The sequence below is a fragment of the Diceros bicornis genome, chromosome 10, assembly GCF_020826845.1.
Source record: "Diceros bicornis minor isolate mBicDic1 chromosome 10, mDicBic1.mat.cur, whole genome shotgun sequence".
Lineage (NCBI taxonomy): Eukaryota > Metazoa > Chordata > Mammalia > Perissodactyla > Rhinocerotidae > Diceros > Diceros bicornis.
The window spans coordinates 82,053,537-82,080,152 of record NC_080749.1 but is presented as its reverse complement, the minus strand read 5'-3'; the positions used below and the strand labels follow the sequence as shown (position 1 = coordinate 82,080,152).

Below are 26,616 nucleotides of genomic sequence, written 5' to 3'. Positions count from 1 at the left end.
TGTGACAACAGATAAACTCCTAAGTGGGTCTCGATTGCTTTAACATAATCTAAGCCCAATTTTGAGGACAATATTAAAACTTAATAATTTATAAACCTTCTATCACTAATTCATAATTCATACAAGGAATGTTCTTTTGTTAGTAAAATGTAATTTAACTTTGTTTTGATTTTAATCACAGACAATAGTAGGTAATAAAAGAACACAGGTTATTGCAAGACTCAACAGCCAATAAATCTTTTGATTGGTCTTAAAATAGATAAATTGAGTAAGTGGTGATAAAGCATGGTAAACCAATTTTTGGAATCCACAATAAAGTAAGAACCCTAAGGCAGAATAAGCGCCATTCATTGCATCAGTGGGTGAGAAGCAGAGCATCAAGGGCTGCTTATTATCATGCTGCAAGCAACAGTAAAAAATGGCAAAAACAAAACTAGGAAGAGCTTTCCACCACTAGCGAGGGAGATACGGTCAGGGCTTACAAAGCAGCGTATTTGCAATCAACCACCACTCTCCAGAATATCTAACAGTGTGTCAGCGCACTTCCCTGCCTCCTCCCACGCTTCCAATCTCTTAGAATTCCATTTCTCTTTTCAAGTTGTTGCCACTGAAATCTGGGCAAAGACTGATTTTGGTCAAACACATCCTATGCTAAAGAAGTCTACAAATCCCAAAGAAAGAAAAATCACAGCAGGGAGAATTTGCCATCCTCTGTAGCACCAGATGGCAAGATAAAGGGATGTTGTGCGCTCCAGCTCAGCAAAGAGGTAGTTTCATCACTGTCATTTATACGTGCCCCAAAGGTGTACAATCCAAACGAACATGGAGAGTCTTCCATGACAGCTGAGACTGAAATATTCCATCTGTGTTTCGATTACATCCTTTATTCTCCAACGAGAGCCTTTCAGAATACCATTATGCAATTTCTTCTGAAAGACAACAGCCTTCCCACTATTTTTTCCCTCTGCAAGATTGCTTTTAGGTGGATGGCATAAGTTTAAGAAAGAAAGCTAAGGACTCTTCCATCTTCAGTTTTAACATCAATATGAGCCTTGCAAGACCACACACTAATTTTGCTACATATGACAAAATGCTATGGTACAGGAAACCTGCTTACAGAGCAGTATAACTATGCTATAGAAATCAACCATTTAAAACTCAAGGCATAGCCACCGTTTTATATAGATAGATATAGATATATATATATACATATACCTTAATATATATACATAGATCTATATACATATATATAAATATCTTAGTTTGTAACTGGAGAGGGAGGAAAATGAAAAGAATGATGATTTCTGTAAAAAGGAACAAACAAAAAGAAGAGGCATCAATGATCACAGCAGTTAGAACCATATAAATACTAATTTGGTTTTTCAATTTATTTACTCTTTCAGAGTAGAAAATAACAGCACACAAAAAATAAAAAATTAATGGTTAACCAAAGTGGTTAAATTGTCCAAAGCGAGTATACAATGAAGAATGCTGGTCACTGTTAGATTATAAATCATATAAAAAGGTAGTCTAGTGACTTTTAAAAATGAGACCAAAGCATTTACCAAATGCCTAAATGGTGCTCTGCTACTGACACAACCATGCACCTTTCATTCTCTGGAGGCTCATAATGTAATAGTACCTAAAGAGGATAATTTAAGAAACAAAGTTGTGATACATGTGTAATTGATATATTAATATTTTGAGACATAGGAGATGTCTACTAGGTGTCACATTTCAAGATTATACCATAAAAATCCCTTAAGCATCTATGAGATGGACAATCATTTGTAGGTTTATGAGAACAAGCGTTTTAACAGTACAGACACAAGAGCCTGGGGAATGAGCCAGTTAATGCTTACAGAAGCACAATTTGCCTCTTCTCATTGAGGAGGTAGGCAAGAATCCAAGGAACATGGTGAGAGTTTACCAATCTCTAAGTTCTTTATCCTGCAAGAGCTGGTTCTGAAAGAAACATCGGGATCAATGTAGAAAAAGCTGGCAACGGAAGGAGCCAAGTGCTTGGCTTTTATATTTCAATGATCCATGAAGATTAGCAAACGGTAGTCATGAATACACAGTTGCATGACTATATAAGACCCAATTAAAACTTTCAGCCAAATGTATTATTTTGCATCATCACCAGAGAATGTTCATCAAAGGCTTTGTGTCAGGCTTTACCCAGGTACTGTATGGAATGAGCACCACCCCCTCCATACCCACCAAGACTCTTTACTTACACATTCTAAATCCCAGATCTTATATTCAACCTGTCAACCTGTCCTGAAATAACAGAGAATCAATCTCTTCTTTCCTCTTTAAGGGTAATGGCAGCTCCCACCCACCACATTCTAGAACTGTTCCCTCCAAGTCCTGAGAGACTTTGTCTTCAAAATCAGCCCTCCCTCCCCAGCATCTTGTCTCTCATTATCTTCAGAAGTTCCTTTCTTTCTGCCTTTGTTATCAAATAGTCTTAAATTAAAAGGGAAGAGGACTCATAAAGCAGAAAGATTACAGGAGTGGATTGAGATAACTTCCATTCAAATCCCAGCTCAGCTACTCTCTACTTTCCTGGGCTACGCAACTTATACTTTGAAATGATTTTCTTATCTATAAAATGGGGATAACAATAACAATTTTACTGTCATACCTAATAGGACCTGCAGGAGGATAAGAGGAAAAAATGCAAATGAACATGTTTTGCAGGTTGTAAAGTACAAATACGTAATATGTAATAAATCCTTTACAGGACAAAGCTCTTTCCAACAAATACCCAACTTCTCCCTTACATCTATTTCACAGCTAAACTTCTTAATTAAGCTATACTCAACACCCTTTATTCTTTGTCAGAATAAGCTCTTAGGACTTTCACCACTCCATCAAACACAGGCCAGTTGGCCTACTCCATTTGAAACAGTGTAGGTTTTCTTCTTCTTACATCTTCTATCACTGCTCATGTTCTCCCATCCTGAAGCCCTTGTCCTCCTTAGCCTCTTCTGAACGTCCTTCTCCTTGATGACCATACCATAGTAGTCAAGTTGTGCTACAGTCACTCATCTGAGAACTTTCTGGAACAAGGTTGAGTACAAACCAGACATAAATGGATAAAGACATCCCACAGATAATTCATATGTTTATTTCTACGGTAAAATTATAGAAAAACCATGACTGAAAATATTTGACCTATTTGAGTTTAGAAACCAGTCATCAGGCCAGCCCTGTGGCTTGGCGGTTAAGTGTGTGCGCTCCACTACTGGAGGCCCAGGTTCGGATCCCGGGCGCGCACCGACGCACCACTTCTCCAGCCATGCTGAGGCCGCGTCCCACATACAGCAACTAGAAGGACGTGCAACTATGATGTACAACTATTTACTGGGGCTTTGGGGGGAAAAAAAAAAGGAGGAGGATTGGCAACAGATGTTAGCTCAGAGCCGGTCTTCCTCAGCAAAAAGAGGAGGATTAGCATGGATGTTAGCTCAGGGCTGATCTTCCTCTCACACACACACACGCACACACACACAAAAAGAGGGTCTTGGCCAGCCCGGTGGCACAGTGGTTAAGTTTGCATGCTCCACTTTGGTGGCCCAGGGTTCACAGGTTCGGATCCCGGGCAAGGATCTATGCACCACTCATCAGGGCATGCTGGGGCAGCATCCCACATACAAAATAGAGGAAGATGGGCACAGACATTAGCTCAGGGCTAAACTTCCCCAGCAAAAGAGAGGAAGATTGGCAAGGGATGTTAGCTTATGGCCAATCTTCCTCACCAAAAAAAAAGGAGGATCTTCAGTCTTGATCACAATTCCAAGGTATTTTCAAATTTTAAGGTATTGCAAAATATGAATTCAAATGATTGGAAGGGAAATGAAATGCGGCAAATTAACTAGATTATAACACGTGAAATAAGTAAAATTACTATGTTCACTTTACTTCTTATTTTATATTAACCACATTTTCTTTCATGTTTATTTAATTGGGAACATTAAAATACACTTTCATACATATGTTCAAGGCACTTTCTCTCTTGTTTTTCCCAGGTAAGAAAAGATCACAAAATCTTTTCAAAGATGATTCCTTGTTCTTCAAGTAATATCCTTAATTGTGTCTGCCAGACTACCACTTTACGTCCTACAAAGAGTTCCCTCTCCTGTCTGATTAAGTGGAATTTTAAAATGGATTATTCAAATAGCCATAGTTCAAACAAAAAGGGGAAACCTCCAGGAAGAAAACCTAGATTTGTCTTTCTCCGTATTCAATTTCCTCATATTCAGTCTCTTCTATTTTTAGACATGTTCTCCACTACACCTCAGTGTCGAGATTTCCCTCATACTGTACATGTTCATGACACTACTTTCCCATTTCTCACTCCCTCGTGCCCTGCCTGGTGGCCCAGTCAAATTCTAATGATCATAAACAGACTGGATCAGTCTTGGCTCTCTGTAACTTCTCTTATGCTCACTCACACCCACCCTAAAGCATATGCAGCCTGTATTACTTCTTTAGGCACATAATCAGACTTTCCAGTACACCTTGTCTCCACAATAGGATCCTGAACTCCTTGAAAGCAAGGACAGTATTTTCTTCTAATTTGTATCTCCTCCTACTCCCCTTCCCCAGAGTCACTCCATAAATAATTAATAAACTGAATATCAAAGGGCCACCTCTCCAAGTTATGCAGCATGCCTATTTATTCAAGCCAAGATATTGTAGATAACCAGAGGGAATTCCTGGAAAGGAATTTTTAACTATTGACTGATGACAGAGGTCACACCAAAAACAGTAAAAAGCAAATTTATCCTGAATAAGAAAGCAATAATTTAATAGGGAGAGACTACCTGGATGAATGACACAAATAATTAATTCTAAAGTGCATTCTCACTGTGAATACATTACTGAGCATTGCTCCAAGTGGGGCACGAAATCCATAAAAGATTTCACTCTGAATCAAACATAAGATTAGAGGACACTATATTTTTTAACCACTATATTAATTATTTGCCAGTATCTTCTAAGGAAAAGGCAAGATGAAATGCAAAAGAGAAGAGAAGCTAAAAATTAGACTTTGATTAGCAATAATACACGAAAAAAACAAATGACTGCCTATCAAACTTTGCTGAATGAAAGTAGCTACAGCTCCTGCTCCTTTAAGGCGAATGGAGACAGAGTGTAATGAAAAGGGCTTGGGAATGCCAAAGGTACAATCAAGGCTTCCCGTACATCAGTGCATAAGGGGTTTCTGACCAAGAAGAGAACATAATGAGGACAAGATTAAGCAAAGGCACTAGTCTAAGGTTAGTAATTGCACGAATAACAATTTTCACGTTCTTGTTTTGTGTCCGGAAGGCATATAGGAACTCAAAATCAGCAAATTTATTCCTTGCGTAGGAAGAAAAAAAATCACTATTTCTTGCCAGAAGAAATTTGGAATTTACTCTCAGGTCATACAAGTAATTAGGTTAGACCAGCATGTCAGTCACAACGTGCTAGCCTCCCTGGAAAGTCTTACCTGGCCAACCTTCAATTTACTGCCATCACGCCCACTTTCTCCTACAAATGATCATGATCTTTATCACTCCACCATCCCGCCCCCACCCTCGCCCTGGATTCTCAACTCCCTTCTAGTAGGTGTCCTGATCACTGTCCTCCTCCCATTCCTGATTCCCAGCCCATTTGCAACTATAAGAAGTGACAAGACTACTTTTGATTTCCCTTAAAAGAAGAAAGTGGCTCTCAATCCCAAGGTTCTATAAGAGGAACTCCCTTTAGAACACGTAGTCAAGTGTTAGAAAACATTGTTTGTTGTCTTCTGACTGGTGTTGTAGAGAATAATAAAAAAATCCAAAAAAAAAAAATGACAAAACCTTCCTTTTGTCCTCTGACAAATCTGAAAGAATACAGATGAATGTCTTTGGTTTACTGAGAAACATAACAAAGCTAAATTTTTTTCACACATTATAAAATATATGTATTATGCCTAAAATATATGTATTACATCAACTAATTCAGAGAAATTTATGAATTCTCCATAAATGTATCATTCTCGTTTTTAATACATTTTTTAATAAACATAAAACAAACTGAATCATTATCAGTGACTAAGTCACCTTACAACCAGTCTACTTTACTTTGTTAAAAATACACTCAACAGCATCTAAAACTTTGTATTGGATGAAAAGATGAATTTATAAAAACTCAGTTAATTCCTTCAAAAAAATTAAGATAGCTGATTCAGGAAATATTTTTCCTCATATTTAGAAGTAGCCAAATGATTATACAAAGAATAACAATGAATCATTTCCCAGAGATAGGTAAGCTGTCAAAATAGTGACATTTATAAAAATTATACCTCAATTGCTCAATTTTGATGGAATAGTCACCCTTTCTCTGCTAACTCTTGACTGCTCGCCTGGAGCCACCATTTTCAGCCAAACAAAAGAGCAGGAGGTGGAAGGTGGCAGTGGGATGCAGACACCACAGGCTCCGTCCCTCTTCAAACAACCAAGGGGGCAGCAGCACAGCATCCTGCCCATATTCAGAGAAAGTCTCTACAGAGCTCCACAAGATGAATGCATTGTAAACACGGTAACTTGAGGATTTTAAGCACTCACAAAGTCTTGGTATTTCCCCGTCCTAATTAACGAGGACCAAAAACAATACTATCTAGAATCAATAAAAGGTTCTAATACCTATCCAACCTTTGAGAGCATATATCAGCTCAGGAGACTTCTCTTCTCTTCTCACTAGTCAAGCATTTTAGAAACGAGATCCCAATAGCACTGCCTTCGAAAAAAGGAATACATTTGAGCAATGGGTACAGTAACCAAACATGAGTATCCTGAGAAGCACCTAAGGGTCCTGGTTTTAATACGAATTATAGAAAGTAAACCAATCTAATCCAACAGCACCGTCATCCAAGACGTTGCCAGTGCCAAAGCATGTGACAACCAGATATTACCAGATCAACAACCCGTCCCAAGATACAAGTAAGACATTTTTAGAAATACATTTTTATGTCATTATAAAGTCATGACAAATTCCATTTTCTGGAATAACACATCTTGATCAACTAAGCAGAAGAGTTAACTTTCTACCAAGTAATTAACTCAAATCTTTGAGATCCAATATTTGTCAGTTGATGAAAAGCTTATTTCAATCTACTTAGTTTATAAAAATTGAGAAAAGAATATGTCAGAAATATTTACTTGTGGTTTCCCACTGACATTAGTATAATTAAAATCAGTAGAAAGTCTTGTCTTAGGGATGGAAACACTAATGATTACCTAATAAAGGTATCATTTATTCAGCATTTATTCATTGAGGGTTTTTGTGCCAGATACAGTACAAAGCACTAAAAACATCAGGACGGGGTCTTAACGTTTACAAAATGCCTCTGCAGACAGAGGGAGCTCCTAGTAGACTGGAGACAAAGCAGAGGGTCACAAATATCACCAAATCACTGTTAAAATAGCAGCCAAAATCCATCAGCTTATTTCATTAAAAGTTCATCCACAATTAGAGTTCTACAAGTTATCACTGGAAAATGTAAAATTAATTCAGGTATAATAGCTTAGGAACACCAAAGAACCATATACAGTTTTACCAAAATGGCCAAAAGGCTACCACTGTCTGTTAAAATACATTTTATTGTTATTTTAGCAAATTTTTTTTTATATTTTTACATATTAGAATGAATTTTGAGGAACATTAGTTTGTCACTGAGAAAAATGCTCTTTGCTTTCTAAATACTATGCCATAACATTGAGGTCAGAATTTCTAAGTGGCTCTTAATCCATATCCAACTTAAAGACATGTTAAATTTGGCTGACTTTTCAAAAAAGATCTAGATTTCTATCTGGATCAGTAAAGACCAAGCTCACTTTCCTAACTAGCAACAACGGGCAGAGTCGCCCCTTCTAGGAGGCCCTCCACTCCCAGGAAGACCCAGCTCTTTTCTCCAGTTTGACTCTTTCGGGGGGTCTGTGCCTCCTGCACCTGTTCAGTATAGCACCACCCCAATTTCATTCATGCTAACTAGCCTCACACTCCATCACTGTCTCTTCTTCTCTACCACTTGACCTAAACCACTACTATTGTTGAGTGTCTCAAACTAATTTGCAGGTTAAAAAAAAAAAAAAAAAAAAAGCTAATCATCCCCCAGTATCTACCATCTTTTTAGTAATAAAACCAACCAAGTTTTAGCTGCACGTTTGTCTGCAGCTGGACACTCTTTCCTAGCCTCCCTTGCAGCTAGGTGAGGTCTTAGGACTAAGGTCTGACCACAGATTCTGATTCAGTGGGTCTGGTATTAGCTCTCAGAGATTAAATTATAATCTGAGATAGTACCCAGGAGTCCTTTTTTTCTTTTCTTAGCTCCCCAGACAAATCCAAGCTGTAGACAGGGTTCAGAATCACTGTGAAAGCACGGTCAAGTGAGGAGAAAGACCTCTGAGATCAAAGACACTTGGCTTCCACTCTCAAAACCACCTTCAGCTCAGACTTCCACATGAGACAGAATGGAACTTTCTATCCTGTTTAAGCCACTGACATACAGTCTCTGTCAAAGCAGTCGAACTCATAACCCAACTAATACCACAGGCATCATGGATATCCTGCCTGGTCAGCTCAGAATCATCGAGACGCGGGCTGAAGGTCTTGTGCCTAGCGCTTGCTGACAGAACCAAACCTGCCCTGTCTGATCAAGATCATTTTTAAGTCTAAATCTTCCCTTTTGCTTTTGCCTTCTGCTTCAAGAACTCACTGAAAATACCAAAGACATCAATTCACGCTTTTTCCTTGTCCAGTCATGAATCATCTTATTCCTCTGCCACATTATATTGCAAACTGTTTAATAGTATCCTTTTTCTAACTGATTGATAATTTCAATTATTGTTTGAAGATTAAGCAATATGCAGTTTCACCTTCATTCCATTTTTCACTTTGAGTGATTTTATCACATTTAAATTTTAAAAGGCCCAACACCATTCAAATTTGTGCAGACCACAGACAAAAAAATATTTATGGCCACGACTAGGAAAGCTGCCTGGTGGACTGGTAAGAGCAGCAGAAATTCCCACACGGCAATGAGCCCAACGTGGCTTCTATTTGTTACCATATGACTACAAATAAGAGTTGCTATCTAATATACGGATATTTTTGTTGGCTCACAGTAATCTAAAATTTTAAGAATGAAATGTCTATTACCATGTTAGCATAATTAATCCAAACACCAGTGAATCTACTCCTAAATAACAGAGTTAACTGTATTCTCATTTGACCTTTATAAAAACCCTGTAAAGGCAGCGTTGTTATGTGCCTCTTGCAGATACTGACAAAGAAACCTTAAAAAAGGAAGTAACTTCAAGAGGCAAAAACTTGAAAATTTTATTTCAACACAAAAAAGCAGAGAAGTAGGATACGAAGGGACACATTTTTCTGGGATTTATTTACAGCTATAGAATTGTATTTAAATAGTTTGGTTACCTGTTGTTCTTATACATTCACAACAAAGTTTCAGGTGGTTACTTATTTCCTGAGGTTTAACTTACCTTCCATGAAGAGGTGAAAAATTTACCTAATTCAGAAGTACTTTAAAAATGATTATATAAATCATCTTGAAATTCACGGCTATAAAAAAGACAACTGTATAAGTAATAATACTTCTGGTTTCTCTTTAGTTATTATTTTAATGTAACTGAAAATAATAAAACTGTTTTGATGAAAAAAAGTTCGGTATTATGCAAGAACTGTGTGAAAAGGCACAATAAAATAAGCAGAAGGTTACATGTGGTTAAAAATTTGCATATTTTCATCAAAATTACAAGTTTTTAAGCCAAATCACATCATTTCACATAGGATTACAGTGAATTAAATTAGCAGGTAATTTACACTTTAAAGACATCTACTATTAAGATGATCAAAGATTTTCATCACTCATATTTTCTGTCTATTCAAATATCAGCTTTAATTTCAAAAATAAAGAGACAAGCATTTGAAGACACTTGGCCCTAATTCCTCAACTCTTGCTAATCCTCTAGGCTTTGAAAACATACTTCAGTCTACAGATATTCCACATTAGCCTTGTTTGCCATGAAACAATTACTCCACCATAACTATTATAACTAAATACTTTCAACTAAAGTAATCCACACGATGTGCTATTGAAAAGTTTCATGAGAAGCAAGTTCTTAAAAAATGAGGTCAGATAGTAAGTGGGAAGTTCAATCATAGCATAAGATACAATATACTCTATTTTCAAAACTGTTAGAGAATAAACTGTTTTGGGTAATTGGGTATTGTTTCTCCACTGGATTATAAAACCTCCCAAGGTATATTTTATTCGTGGTTGTAAATTCCATCAAATGTGTCTTGAAAAGAGTTAGAGCTGTACAATTGTTGGTTAACTAAACATGTCATGAGTAATCAGGATTAAAATGCAGTGATACATATATATTTCATTACCTGATGCTTCTGTAGTCTCCGAGGGAAGCAGGTTTACATGTCACATGACCGACCCCACACTCAACACAGCTGATTGACTAGGGAGGCTCCTCTCTCAAAGGCAGCCGAGCACTTGTTTGGCTTGGCTTATAGAGATAAACTGAAGAAATCTGGTACCCTCACTCCCTTTTGAATTTGACCCAAGACATAAGCAACTATTGCCAGTCAACAGTGGATGTTGAACCTAATAAGTCATGACAATGTCGGGGATGGAGGCTGTGAGCAAGGTCAATAAGCAGTGAAAACCAACCAAGGGAAAAAGGAAAGAGAAACAGAATAAGCAGCAGAGACTAGATCCCCCAGAGAAACATACAGATGAACAGGACCATCTAAATCCTGAGAGAATAATTGCTTCAGGTGCTGAAAACGTTCCCATTGCTACTTTCATTTCTCATGAGGCCTGCCTTTCTGTCCTCGGGTTCCCTGAAATTTCCATGTATCATTACAGTAACACACCTTAAACTAGTGTGAGTGAGATTCTGCCCCTTAAAACCAAAAGTGCCATAATTAGAATATTCACATAACACTAAAAGATGCAGTACAGGCAAGCTTGCTCTGAGGTGATTCAGCAGAACTGTCATCACAAATGTCAGTCACAGTGGCCACGGAGCACACACACTGAGAACCAACCTGCAAGGCTGACGCCGTGCCTTCCCGGCTGTCAGTGGCTGACAGTCACACAAGCAGCCCCACCTGTGCCACCTACTGCCGCTCCAGCCACCTGAGGCACACGTGCCATCTTCGCCACGTCACCACCTCAGCCAGCTCTCCCGGGACTTCTGCTACCCTCCAGTTCTCTGTTTCCCAGACTGAAGACAGGCAGGCAGGTGGCCAGAGAGCCAGTGAACATAGGGATTACTACAATTCTCTCTGCTCACCTGTCAACAGTATACGTATTTAAATGATTCATCATCACTTCGGGTGTCTGTTGACTTGCTCATTCCCTAGCCTCTACACCATTCCTCCCTTCAATATATGCCACTACTAAACTCACCAGAACCCCAAACTCGCTGAACTGAAATTGAGAGGAAAGAAAGACTTTCACCTGTTTGCACTGCAGGGCTAAGATGGGGACAAAATGGGAGGAGTGCTTTAAAAAGAAGAGAAAATGGAATGACTTAAGTAACATTTTCTTAGTAGCATTTACAAGTAGATTCAATTAAGAGGAAAACCCTATGGAAGTCCATAACAATTTTACTTACTTACTTATGTCTGCATATTCATTGGACGTAAATTAGAAATATTTTAATATTAAACCAAAATGTCTCAGACCTGTACACCCAGGTCTCAGGTTTCCCTTGAATCTATCTCCTACAGAGTTATACAATGTTTGAGTTTTCCAGAAAGTACCTATTTATGCTTCTAAATCTTAGATCACCTTATTAAGCCTGCAATCACTACTAATGAGCTCACTCTGCAATAACGAAGGGAATGAGGTGCACAATCCATTGTAGAAAACCCTGGAGGAAAAGATGCAAGAACAGTTTCTCCCTGGTACCCCAACGCAACCTCCATCACCGTAAAGACATAGGTATCTTATCCATACACGCTTCCTCCACAGCACATCATAATTTATATAATACCCATTCCCACTACCTTCTCCGCAAAGCACCCAATCTTTTAATACACATCTTTTAATGATTAAAGTTCCATGGTCTCATAAAACAGTCACTGCTTATCTAATGGATTAAAATCCTGCCCACTATATTCTAAGAAGGCATTGTAACTCTGGCCCTCTAAGAGAGTGCTTCTCAAACTTCAGTGGGCATACAAATCACTACCGGTTTTTGTTACAATGCAGATTTTGATTTAGTAAGTCAAGAGCAGGGCCCAGGATTCTGCATTTCTGGGTGATGCAGATGTTGCTGGTCTGTGTACCACACTCTGAGCAGAAAGGCACTACATCCTGAATCCCCAGTATGAGTGGGCCAACAGCAACCCGAATGGAGGTAATGATGACCTCTTAGGGGTAGCATAGGGCTCCACACCTTGTGTAATATTTATTTGTCAAGCATTTATTGATCATCTCATGAATGTAAGGCACTGAGATACAAATACAATTAAGAACTGGTCCCTACCTTTAAAGTACGCACTTCAGTGCGGTAATGTTCCAATGTTAGTATACATAAGAATTTTCCAGAATGCTTGTTAAAAATGTAAATCCATGGCCTCGCTGCCTGGGACAGAGCTTCAGTAAGTCAGGGTCAAGTCCCACGAAAGTGTTCGCAGGCAAGTCTGACGGTCCACACTGAGGAATATTCCTGTAGTGGAGCAGGCGGATGATCACAAAATACATGACAGGTTAAACTGGAGTAAATGCGATGTGGAATGGGAGCTCAGAGGCTGGGACTCTGACCAGAGACAGACTCTCAGAGGACATTTAGGACATGCCTGGCAGTGAAGGGACAGGGGAGCACATGGCTCCTGAGCCCAGGAGACAGTGACAGCCAGATCTGGATCAAGGTGTGGGGTGGGGGTGGGGAGTGAGGAATATAAGTTGGAAAGACTAGTTGAGGACATATTACAAAAGAACTATTTCTCTGGACTTTATCCTTTAGGTCTTGGGAAGCTAATTCAAAGGGACAAGGGAAGCTGCTGAGATGCCTTAATTAGGCTGCAAAGAACTGAGCATCCAAAGACATCTCTCTTTCACAGAAGACCATCTTCTTTACAACTTCTTACAAACTTCAAACTGGGGAATGTGACCAAGGTCTTCTGCTATGATTTGTACACAAGTCTGATCACAAAACAAAGTAGTCTGTGTTACAATTTACATTTTAATTGATCAAGTGCCAGAAATACTCAGTTTCATAGTCAACAGCAGCCAAAATGGAAATAAAAACAGCAAATGCTTTTTAAAAAGTTGAATAAAATGAATTAGCTTAAAAAGCAGATTTTTAACTGACAACCAAAATTCTTGTCTAGAGAAGTCTACAGGAAAAAGAATCCACCCACAAGAAAAATGATTTTCAAAAGCACATTAAAAAAAATTGTTCTTAAAATGTGTCAGTGTCACAGGGAATTGAACTTCACTAGGATTAAATACAAAGTCTTCATTAGAGACAGGGATCCCATATTAAATTAAAATTTTAAAAGTGATTGGGTAATAACTACTAATCTATTTTAATTATTTTATTATCTTCAATAGTTCTTCACTCTTGATCTCTGAACACTAGGATTTCTAAAGAACATTTCTTTCAAAAGCAACTGTAACCTCAATTCAAACAGTTTAGCAGAAATTAGCAAAGCATACTCTATATTCACTTCAAGGACGCCTTGTTGGTAAGCCTTTTAAAAGCTGGCTCTTTGTGAGTGTCCTGTAATTTTGTTTTTAAAGGATAATTTGCCACCTCTCATTGCTTAGGATATCTCTAATTGTAACATGGAAGCCATTCAGCCATTAAATGTAATATCATTTCTGTTGTATAGCTTAAAATGAAAATTACAGCACATCACCATAGCACATTGTCAAACTGGAAAGTGAATGGTGAAGCCACAAGCAAAGTGATTAGGTATTAGATATGATGACATGCCATGAGTTCACGCTGAGTTTTTTTGTTTTGTTGGTTGGGTGTTTTGTTTTGTTTTTTTTGGTAAATTACAGTGAAGAAAAGTTATCAGAGCTTTCATTTTCTGTGATCTGATATCACAGAGATAACTAGACAGTATAATGGGGTGTTCTCAAATAATTTGGAGCACTTATGTGCATATTCTCACTGTATCTGGTTTCTTCTCCTGAAATAATTTCCTGAAGGCAGAAGAGTTTCCTTCTGTTCTTTGTGGAATGGCAGAGCTGACGGACCAATCACCCTGCTTTTGTCAGGACAGTTTAGTGACAAGTGACAGACATCCAAACTAATGTAAGCAAAGTGAAGAATTTATTGGTTCATATAACTAAATCTCAGAAAGGGCAGAGACCCTATTTAGATTTTGACACAGACTAAAAAATTGTCAGAAAAAAATTATAAGACAAACAGGGAAATATGAACACTTACTGGATACTGATGATGTTTAGAGGATTTTTTTTTCTAGTTTAATAAAGGTATTATGGTTATGCTTGAAAAGAGTATTTAAGAACACAGATACTGTACTCTAGCCAGTAAATGTGTGTTTTACAGGAGTATGGGTTAGCAAATCTGAAACTACACTGTCTATCTAATAAGACTGAGCAAATAAGTATTACTACGGATACCAACAGCCAGGTTTGTCATCTCAGAGAAAGGAGCAATCAGTAAGGAAAGAGGGAAGGCTAGAATTAAGCCAACAGTAGTGGACTGGAATCAGAGGCACCGGTACGATCTCCGGGATTTTAACAGATATACAGATGGGTAAGCACAAAAATAATTATAAATGTGCATAGATACGTGTTGATAAACATGTATTTCCTAGCCCTGTACAGTGAGAGGGCCTAGAAACAACATATCAGTAGTAATGAGTACAACTAGCAACTAGATCTTTCCAAATATCATTCTCCAAGAAAAGGAACCAGAACTTCCTGGAGAAATTATTGATTCCAGGGCGGGACAAAAAAAAAATATAAGATGATCCTCAAATAGCATCAATGGATGAATGGATAAATAAATATATTATGGAATATTTCAGCCTTAAAAGGGGAAAGAAATTATAACATAAGTTACAAGGTAGATGAACCTTGATGACATTATGTTAAGTACAATCAGCCAGTCTCCAAAAGACATGATTCCACCTATGAGGTCCCTGAAATTCATAGAGATGGAAAGTAGAATGGTGGTTGCCAGGGGCTGGGGGGAGAGGTGAATGGGGAGTTAATGTTAATGGGTACAGAGTTTTAGTTTGGGAAAATGAACAAGTTCTGGGGATGGATGGTGGTGATGGGTGCACAACAATGTGAATGTACTTAATGTGGCTGAACAGTACACTTAAAAATGGTTAAAATGGTAAATTTTATGTTACGTATATTTCACACAATAAAAAATAAGGAAAAAATATAAGGCGATGGGAACTGGCACACCCAATTTGGCAAATAATTTGGCATTATCTTGTAAATGATGAAAGAACTTATATCGATAAATATTTATTCCAGGAAATTCCCTCCTATGCTCATTTATATTCTTTTTTCATTTTAAAGATTCGCCCTGAGCTAACATCTATTGCCAGTCTTCTTATTTTTTTTTCCCCTCCCGAAAGCCCTAGTACATAGTGGTATACTATAGCTGTAGGTCCTTCTGTTTCTTCTATGTGAGCCGCTGCCACAGCATGGCTACTGACAGAGGAGTGGTGTGGTTCCATGCCCGGGAACCAAAGCTGGGCCACTGAAGCAGTGAGCACTGAACTTTAACCACTAGGCTATCAGGGCTGGCTCTATACCTTATATTCCTGCCCAAGTGCTTCAAAAGACAAAATACAAATGTTTAATAACAAAATGAAACAGAACAAAACAAAACTTGAAGCAAATATCTTTCCAGTAGGATAGTCTCTTCCCAAATATATACTACCTTAACCAACCATTTAAGGACAACTTAAAAAAAAGAAGCGAGGCCCTGGTTACTTTCCTAGTAGAATTTTTCTGAAATCTTATTTCAATATAAGAAACACAAGCATTAAACAGGTAGGTCACTCTGCAAGTCAATAAAACTATAATACATTTGTTTTTCTATTTTTGGAAAAGCTTTATTTTCCCCATGGGATTAAAAAATATTTAGTTATTATGATTTATTTAGCCTGTTCAAAATACGATGAAACTTTTTAAAAATTCAACTACCATTGTTCCTCAATCACTGAAACATTTAAAATTCTTTAAAGTTAATAATCCTTTAGTTAGCAAGTGCTTAATCCCAAGGCAAATATAACATTTTAAGCATGCAAAGGTATAAGAACCCTTAGGGTAGAGGTTAGCCTATAACTCCACAAGATTCCAATCTGGAAATTTTTATATTTTGCCTGATTTCAATTACCTTAAGATGCCTCAGTGCTGAACTCCAGAAAATTGGGACCTAACTTATGTAGATACATATTCAATAACTGAACACCTCAGATATCTGACACTACCACGGAGAAGTCGTCAGCTTCCCCGGGCACGAAACAGACGGTACACTGTGTTCAACAGGAGCTGAACCTCAAAGAGAACTGAAGGTAGCCGTGTCCTGTGATACTGCAATCTGGAGATCATACACGAGCAAGAAGAGAATAATAAAGTAGAATAATAAAATACACACTTGCTAAGACTAAAGGTCTTAAAACTGGTCCTTTCCACGTGAGAAAAATCCAATTCTGAACTAAAAAAGTTGGCTTCAAACTCACAGAAAATCTCTAATAGCCTGGGAGTTCATTTACGTTTTCTCCTCTGGTTCACTCTTTTCACCATGTAAAACACTGTAGTATGTTCTGCACCTTGTGGGAAATATTTTATTGGTTATTCACATGATATAAACCCAAACCTAAAAGTTCTTGAATTCTATCAGGACTGTATCAAATTAACGGGGCTATCCATGCATTTCAGAACACCCTTAACAATTCTGGAAACTGGATTTTTTTTTTAAATGTGTAAGAAAATTTAGGAATATAACATAGCAATAGGAATGCAACAAATTTACTTTCACAGTCTGTAAGTAAGTATCTTGCCCCAAAACAACATTACTTCTATTTCAACTGAGTTTCACCATCTTCTATATTCAAAGTGTAAAATGCTAAATTGGAAAAGCCCATCACCAGAATAAGATTTTTAAAAATTTGTTTGTTCTCAGCTCCAAAAAAAAAAGTTAGGAAGAAAATTTCTTTTGTCATTCAATACTCCAGGTGGATAAATTAAAGCTCTTGAGAAAAATATCTTTAAAGATTTCCATGGAAATGACTATCTGTAGATATTTGATTACAGCTCACAGATATTTGATTACAGCTCCTTGAAAGAAATACCACCATGAAGACTTTGAAGTTTCTGACCTAAAATAATATTGGAAATATAAAAGGATATGCCATGCCCTTGAGGAGACATTTTAACATACCAACTTCCTCTGATACAATTTTATAAAAGTTTTACATTAGACTTTGGAAGTAAACCTCTAGAAAGAAAAATAAAAACTAAATTGTCTGATATGACAAATATAAAAGGTTCTTAGAAATATTAAGAATTTTTAGGAGTATTTTATACAAGTGAAGGTGATACAATTATATTATTTCACTATTATAATGATTTTATCGCTGAATTCCCCAGCATAAATTATCTTTATCTGTGTCTGCATTAGATTTCAGTCATTTCTGAAATATAATGACCAAAATGTTTAAGTGTATGACCTATAACGTCACAAGCAAAGTAGCATGTTACATACGTTAGTTCTTCTATACAAAGGATATTTAATTCTTCTGTAATCAAAAATCATGTATATCATAAAGACCAGAGTACACATTGAAAATCCGCCTTCATAATTAGAATATTTTCTTTTTACATGGCCAAACAGGTGTCTCCAGTTATAAAAGGGGAGTTACTCCTCCTAGTCCTGAGACTTTGAGCCTTGAGTTATATCCTAGATCTGTTTTGGGTCTAGAGTTTTGACCAGGGTGATGCTAACCAGATTAAGTTCCCAAAGGGAACTCAGACTGTCCCTCACTGCCCCCTGGACTTCCACCCCAGGGTCTCTACAATGACCCCTCAGCATGGAGCTTCACAGTCTTCAATACGGAATAGTTTCAAAGTGAAAGGAAAAGCCCAAAAGATTACACTCATAAAACCATTTGATTTTTCCTATTAACATCTTTTAAAATTTTAATATTAAGGGTTCATTACCTAGCATTTACATTTTGTCCACTTGAGATTATGAAATCAACTAGCACAAATCTCCACTGATATGGAAATTCTATACGCATTAAATTGCATCAATATTGAAAAATGGATTACAGTCTTGTTTAGAAAATATATAGTCTAAAAGTTTGTGCACATGTGCTCACACACAGAAAACAGAAAAGAGTAATAAACACAAAAGAGTTTAATATTTAGTATTAAACACAAAAGAGTAATCATTTATTTAGTCAATACTCACTTATAATTAATTATAAGATTTCATAATTGTACTAATTATAATAATTCACTTATTTAGTCATCAACCACCTACTATGTATGTCTAGGCACACTGTGTGGCCTTTGGGATAAAAATATAACATACCAAGAAAGTCTTCAGGAATGTCAATTTATGGAGAAGAAATCCATATAAAGAATTAATTATACTAAAACCAAAAAGCTATAACAGAGGTTTCCTCAAAAAGTCTCCTAAAACCCTCATTAACTTCATCCATTCCTTACCCCTCAGACTTTAAACCACATTCAGGTCTCACAATTTAAGCTTCTCAATGCCAAAGGAACACATTCCAGTCAGTAACGATAAAAAACGTTACCTTGCAGTCCCACCCTGGCTCAATCGCTCTGGATGACCCTTCAGCTGCTGGGTGTCACCATGTGTCTGTGCAGGGACGATGCATAGAAACGCACAGGAACGTGGTGATGAAGCTCAGTGAGCAGCCCTCTCCCATCTCAGACACCACCGCAGCTTGCCCTAAAGGCTCCTTTGCTCAAAAAACCTGCGACTTTTCAAATCTTAAATACCTTGGTCCTTTTCAATTATCCCTGCAAACAAAAACAGACAATGCAAATTGCACAGGTCCACAACGCCTTCTCCATTAGTCCAACCTTCAAGGGGCTCTGAAAACTCATTTGAGTTTTTTCTTTGTCTGCTTTTTATGAATTTGGTATAAACTATGCTGACTAGAGGCCATCTATCGTCTTTATCCCACTAAGAGTAAATATCAATATGTTTTGCTAGAGAGATATAATGTGTATCAATATCGGGTACTGCACTAGATCTATGGTCGGGGGGGTGGCACTTAGTATACGGTAGACGCATCTGTTCCCTTCCTAAAATCTGAACAATTTCCAATTCTGAAACCCATCTGTCTTTAAGGGCCTCCAATCCCTACTTCAGATGGTCTCCCTTTTCCTTTCACTGAAACTGTGACCAAGATCAACACCCTAGACTTCCTCTACCTCTCAGAATCCCTCCTCACCTATCCAACCCCACATATTTTTTCTCCTGCCTTGGAAAGAAGAATGTCACTCCAAACTTTCAAGGTCAAGCCCTCCCTGGGCTGGTGACCACACTCCATCTAATTTTCTGGAGTCATATTCTATTCCTCGTCTCTTTGTTTGCATCTTGACTTCCTCTCCCTTGTCCCTTGTTTCCTTCTCAAACCTTGATGGATTTTTCCCTACTCTTAAATAAAATAAATTTCACTCTTAAGTACACATAAACTACCCTCTCTCTCCTTTTCCTCAAAATTGTGTTTTAAAAATCTTAAGGTCTCTTCTGTCTTCATTCACTCATCCATTCACCCAAAGAGCCTCTACTGAGCACCTATTACGCTGAGCACTCGGAAGGAAAACATGATGGTCACTGAAGGACCTCACAGTCTTGGTTGGGGAGGTGACAGGGGTGAGATGGAGAGACGAAGCTGTCCACAATTACCAGACAACGCCCTATGCTAGCGTTTGGCCCAACAGAAGAACTTGCTCTTCCCCACACACTTCATTGCTTCAGTCTGCTCATTTCTCCTACTGTTAGCAAATCACAATGGCTGACACCGAATTTTAATTTTCCTGAACGTAGAGACACATCCTTTATTTTGTCTCCTCCCTAGTCTGGTATCTAGCCAGTGCCTGTACATGATAGATATTTAATAAACAGCCATTAAATAGAATATCCTATTTACTTATTTTATTCTATTCTATAGCTTATTTTTATAGTTGAGTTAGTAACTAATAGTTAGTAACTATTAGTATAGTTATTTTTACTCATACTATGTAAAGTATAGGGTAGGTATTTGTGTGCTTACTATTAAAATTTTATATGACTAATATTTCAAATGACCTTCACTCTCTGCTATTCACAAATGTCTCATCCTCAGAAGAGCCTCCTCTAACTACTTTATTTAAAATGCCCTCGCCCCACCCTCGACCCCCAACTCCTATTCCCTTGCTCTGCTATGTTGGTCTCGACAGCACTTACCAGGCATTACCTGCTGTATGATCGCTGCCGCCCTGCTTATTGTCTCATCTGCCCCTTAGGATAAAGGTTCCATGAAGGGAGACACTGGTCTTGCCCATTTCCTCACACCACCAGTGCCAAGCACAAAACAGGTGCCCAACACTAAACATAATGAAAGTCAATCAAGAATAGCATCTGCCGTGCTCGGGGCACTCCTGAAAATGAGATGTTGAGTCTTACTGCAAACAGGTGAATAATTTTCAACTAATTTCACCCTTCCTGCCTTATAGTTGACAGTGTTGCCTGCACTGTGCAGCTTTTCCTCCCACTTTTGTGCCGAAACAGCTTAACCTTTTATTTAAGTGTCTCCGGTCCAAAAAACATTAAAAATTGGGCAGCTCTAATAAATACTACTACATAATGACTCGCTCCAGTTCTCCACAGTAATTAGTACTCTGGTGATGAAATGTGCCTCTAGGTTCAAAATTTTATAATGTTTTGACAGTTGGAATCTTACCAAGCATGAAATGAACCAATAAAAAACTCTTTTTTGTTATCATTCTCTAAGCATTAGGAGAAAAATATATTCTCAACATATAACAGTGGTAATCCAAGAAAAAAAAGTGACCCCCTCAGATTCAAAGGGGAGGGTTTATGTAGCATTCCAATGAAGAGAACAGAAGTGTAAAATCTCAGATAAATAGAAGTTGCCCTCAGCTTTTAGTTAACAGGCAAGTGCATCTCAATCACCTTGATTAGCAAAGCAGGAAAATATGCATTAAAATTTTCATGCCATTCAAAAATCTCATAAACGCCATATTTTATTTAACTGTTTGATGATCATGGCATCTTTAGTCATCTCAAATGGTTCTTTATAAGATTGTTTTCATGTGAATATGGTTTTCCCCTCAATATCCTTGCATCCCAAAGAAAAGAAGCATGACCCTACAGGTTTTCAAAAGCTGGGCAAAGATTTCACTCGTATCAATCGGTGGATGTCGTGTGTTTTACCTGAAGTAACAAAGGCTACAACTTCAAAGTTAATTTTCACATAAATTGAAAAGCCAAATCTTTAAAGGTTCTAAGCATCTCTACGAATCCAAACGTATTCTCAATGACATCTGCACTATTTTATTCAAAATAAAAAATACTCATGACGAAAAGTTCTGGAGATGGATGGTGGTGATGGTTGTATAACATGAATGTACTTAATGCCAGTGAGCTGTATGCTCAGAAACGGTTAAAATGGCAAATTTTGTTATATATGTTTTACCACAATGAAAAAAAAAACTTCTTTATCAGCTCTTACTTGAACATTAATTTTCTTATATTTTATTCTGAAACATTCATGCTTTATCTGAAGCACTTTGACAGTTCATTTCCTAAATGTACACTCTGACACTCCGTAATGGCTTCTAATGAACCTCTTTGATATTTGGCACTCATTCATCAACTTCCTTGAATTTTTAAGCAGCCAAGGAAATTGCTAAAGAAATTACTAGAAATGTACTTCATGGCATCAAATTTACACTATAAAACACGAATTTTCTCTATAAATTACACAGTAACATAGAGTAAGCTATGTGGTACGTAGCATGAACACTCAGTATATGGTGGGATGGGGCGGAATAGAGGATCACCTCGGTAAGTGATACCGAGACTGTACCCCTCTAAAATGAAACGCCATGCTTATAAACTGGTTATTTTTTCATGATTAAGCTAACGAGTTCTGAACTTTTAACCTATATGGGTTTCATAATTACACAGCTTGAAATCCTCATCAGAAAATCGGTCTGCTCCTGAAATTCAAATCATTTTGTAATCTTGAATAATGCATGGCAACTCTACAGAAATTAAAACATTTCCTAAAAGTAAAGAAATTCACAACCTATTTTTTTTATTTTTACAAGAGCATAAAGCAACAGAAATAAATTAGTTGTCACTTCTTCGACTGCCCCGCCTGACCCCTCTCCCTACACACCCCCATCTCTTTAACAAGAGGCATCTTAATGCTTTTTACATAAACTACATAATAGGAACAGATTCATGGCACAAACACCTTATACATGAGCCGGTGCAGAGACAATTCAGTAGAGTTCCAAATAAATACAATGACCATGGACAAACCAGCTCTGTGTCTCAGCACAGCGGCGCAGAGCTCCGCTTCAGAGATCCGAGATGGAGGCCTGGCTCAGCCACAGGCCGGCTCTGTGAGAGGGGGCAAAGCATTTCCTAAGATAACACCCAATTTTTATACTGAAAATATATCTTGCTTTAAAATTTACCTACTAGAGTAAACTAGAGTAATTATTGACTACAATTATAGCAAAAATTCAAACAGGAAGCAAGAAGGAAGTTAAAAATCCCCTCCAGACAAGCATAGAACACCATGCTAACATTAGAAATCACCTTTCAAAGACTAAACATAGCAAAACGAAGTGTTAAGTCAAAGAAAAGCACGTTCTGTACCAATTTTGTATGAAAAAGTATAAAATATTTATGGCTGAATATGTATATAAAAGAAATTTATATGCCCAGTTTTTCATTATGATTACTTCCACTTGATGTGATTACAGATGATTTCGCTATTCTTTGTATTTTACTGTACTTTAAATTTTTTCACATTTAACAGGTATTAACATTTTTAGTAGGGAAATAGGTTTAAATATCTCTAAAACAAAGGAAAAAACCTACAAAGGAGCCTCTTATTCAAAACTCCTGTCCTACCACCTTTTATTCTTCAAATATTGCTTGTTTGGACACTGTGTGTCACTCAAATGCAACAAGAAAGGCCCATAGAAAAATTGTCCGGCCTTAGCCGAATTCATAAAACAAAGCTTTTAGACTTTACTTTAAACACTATAACCAAGACATGGCATTGTCCCAAAGTAAATGACGAGGAGCACAAAGGGACGCCAGGTTTATGCGTGCTTGCAGCTCCAGATCTAATGGACAGTGAAAGGAGATATTTTAAAACTATGATTTGGCTGAAGTATTAATCAACTAGATGTCATAATAAAAGATCGTGTGTCAAAAATTCAATCCAGAGCTGCATTCCTCTCCTTATATGGAGACACTATGAAATTTTTTAAAATTGACGTTCTTTATTTCATATAAAGTGTCCTCCTGTCAAAACAGTGCTCAGACTATTCCTGCCATAATTATTTCCACTGTGTAAAAATTAAATTTTCAAATAAAGTTATAAACTAAAATAAAATGATTTCTAAACTCCAAATTCTCATACTTACTTTTGGTGACATTAGGCCATCAGAAACTATAGTTGATTCCATTTAAGAGGAAAATATTTAGTTTTGGAAAAATCTAAGCAGTATGTTGAATTAAATTACCAGGAAATAGACTTCCATAAGTATTCATTTCAATAAATCTGATATTCATTTTCAGCTTCTGACTTCCAATGAACAGCAAAGATTTAAAGAATGCTACTTTAGGATGTTTAATACTCTTTTATTTGAATATTCATTTCAAATATCAGTATAGAAAGAAATATACCAGTTCTCAATCTAAGTTTTCTTAAAACATGCCAACTTGATAAATTTTCTGTTTGCGTGTATATACACAAAAGACACTAGAGTTTAAAATTAAAACTTGGCCACCAGAAGTTGCATTCCATATTTTAATGCATTATATATGAGCACAAGATTCGTCTCAGATTGAAGTCTCTGTCGAATGCAAAATATTTCATCCATTATCTTTAATCATTGCAGTTAAATACTTAACTTCCTTAAATAGAAGTTTCCATTTGGGAAAGAGACATCTAAATAGTTTGACTTTTTATGCCTTTGACATTAGGTCTCCCTAAGGAAATGTCAACATTATTTTATCATTTTTCTATCGCTTTCTTATTCGTATTATTCTGTGTTGTTTTATTTTGACGTTTATCTTAGCACTTCTTTTTTCCAAGTCATCAGCACACTGAATCTGCAAATTATTTTTTTTTCCCTAACCAGTCACATTCATGCCCCCAACCCCAACACTTCTCACTTAACCTCCAATCTTCCTAAATACACCCAAATATTCCCTCCAGCTTGGGGAGAGGGCAAGTTCTGAAGCTAGCTCAAAGAACTCTGAGTTTAACTGCCACGTAGCTGCTCCAGGAAAGGATGGTCATGATGTAAACGCCACAGTGTAAGGAATCACTGTCTTTATATTACTTGGATATGAAATACATTGACTATACCATAAAAAATATTCCCAGTGTTCATGCTGTGAGCACTCCCACTGCCTTAGTGACAGGAAAAATCCACATTCTGCCCCATCTAGGGGCCCAGGGCTCCCTGGGGGTCTCCGGGCTGCCCTTGCCCCACCAGGGACACCTGGACACTTCTTATGTAAGGGGTAGGAGGAGAAGAACCATACATCAAGTCAAGGGCTCCATCTCTCTCTAGATGACTTAGGAAAACTCAGATAATTACAAAACTTCTTCACTGCCTAGGGGAACTGGAGTACTAAGCACGTTATTATCTCGTACCATCGGAGAATTTTCTAGAAGATCACTATACTTCACTCCAAGTTCTGGCAAACTCCTTCAACCGCCTGTGTTTTTTTTTGTTTTTTTTTTTTTTAATTTATTTACTTTACAAACAATCTCTAGTTTCTTGATGTAAGATTACATCTAGTTAAAGAGAAATCCCAACATTTCAAGATTAGCACCAAATGTTTCTTCTATGTTATTAAAATAAAAATTATGAAGAATAGATCAAGAAAAGATCTTTGGGAAAAACAGCCTCTGTGTTCCTCTGTAAGGACACACACCAACTTAACTAATTATGTTTTAAGTATCTAAAAAGGCCAAAAACAGAACTCTCTCTGATTCCCCAGTCCCTAGAATCCTGGCTGCCAGTACATAATTTTTTAAAGAATGAATGAGTGAAATAATAAGAGTTTGTGACAAACATAACTCTAATCATGAATTATTTCCTTCTAGGAAAAACTCAATCAACAATCATGGATGATAATGAATTTAAAATAAAATGATATAATTCTTACTAAATGGAAAAATTCTAAACTAATCTTGCCTCTTAAATCAAAGCCATGCAAACCAAACAACTGAAATATACACTTTAACCTCAAGGGGTTTAATTCTTTCACCAACAATTCAAAAATTTCTGTAAGGAAGGAGCTAAGTAACTTGAGAGAACCATGAATAAAATTCAGAAAACTTTTCAAATTAAAGATGTATAGAACTAAAAGAGGGAAGACCAAACATGTCCTCATCAAGTGGAAATCAAGAGGAGACAAGAAAATGGAGCAAAAACCCCTATAATAGCGGGTAACAATTAAGAGACTTTAGTCTACGAGTCCCAGAAAAATGCAACTGAAAAAGGCTTAAATATAGGTAATACATGGCTCATATAATTGGAGGTCCCAAGTTAGGAAGGAATTCAGAGTTGACTAAATCCGCTGGATCAGAGGCCATGTCCCTGAGATGCCCTAGGTTCTGGCACTCCTCCCATCAGGGTTTCCACCTCATGCTGGAAGTTATATGGCTGCAGTGGTTCTAAGTCTCTAACAGAACAAAATTCAGAGAAATCTGTCCCACAAGAGGAAGAAAAGAGCTTTCCCAGAAGGCATCAGCTTACCTCTCCTCGAGCATCTTTGGCACAAACGGGATCACGTGACCATTCTCAAAGTAACCACTGGCATAGGGAACTGACCACAGATGAAGGACTACCCAGACTCACCCCCGGAGGTGGGTGGACTATGGAACAAACCACATGGGCTGCACGTTGAAGAGAGAGAGACACCTGAACAAAACTGGAGTCCTAGGAAGGAGCAAGTAGGAAAGGCGGCTGGGAAACAAGCAGCACTGTCCTGTAATCAGCTACATCGGCCAACCTTGTATTTCTAGATTGAAATGCATGCCTCTTGGCTCAGAGTTGGCCTGTAGAGGTTCTAATCAAACTCCGAATCTGAAAGAGGAATTCCTGGCAAATGCTTGCTCAACTCTTGCTTACTATGCTCTCAACAACTAAGAGTGCACACTTTACAAAGCAGCACGTGCTTCACTGAAGAGCTATACATTATACTGAGCTGAAATCTGCTTCCTTAAAACTTCACTGGTCCAACTTTTGGGGACAACAGTGAATGAATT

The 26,616-nt window shown here is 37.5% G+C and overlaps 1 protein-coding gene across 1 annotated transcript in view; it reads right to left on the bottom strand.

The window, feature by feature from the left end:
* The window catches only part of PARD3B (par-3 family cell polarity regulator beta), a 931,426-nt gene that overhangs the window by 763,650 nt on the left and 141,160 nt on the right, over window positions 1-26,616 (bottom strand). The window lies entirely within an intron of this gene.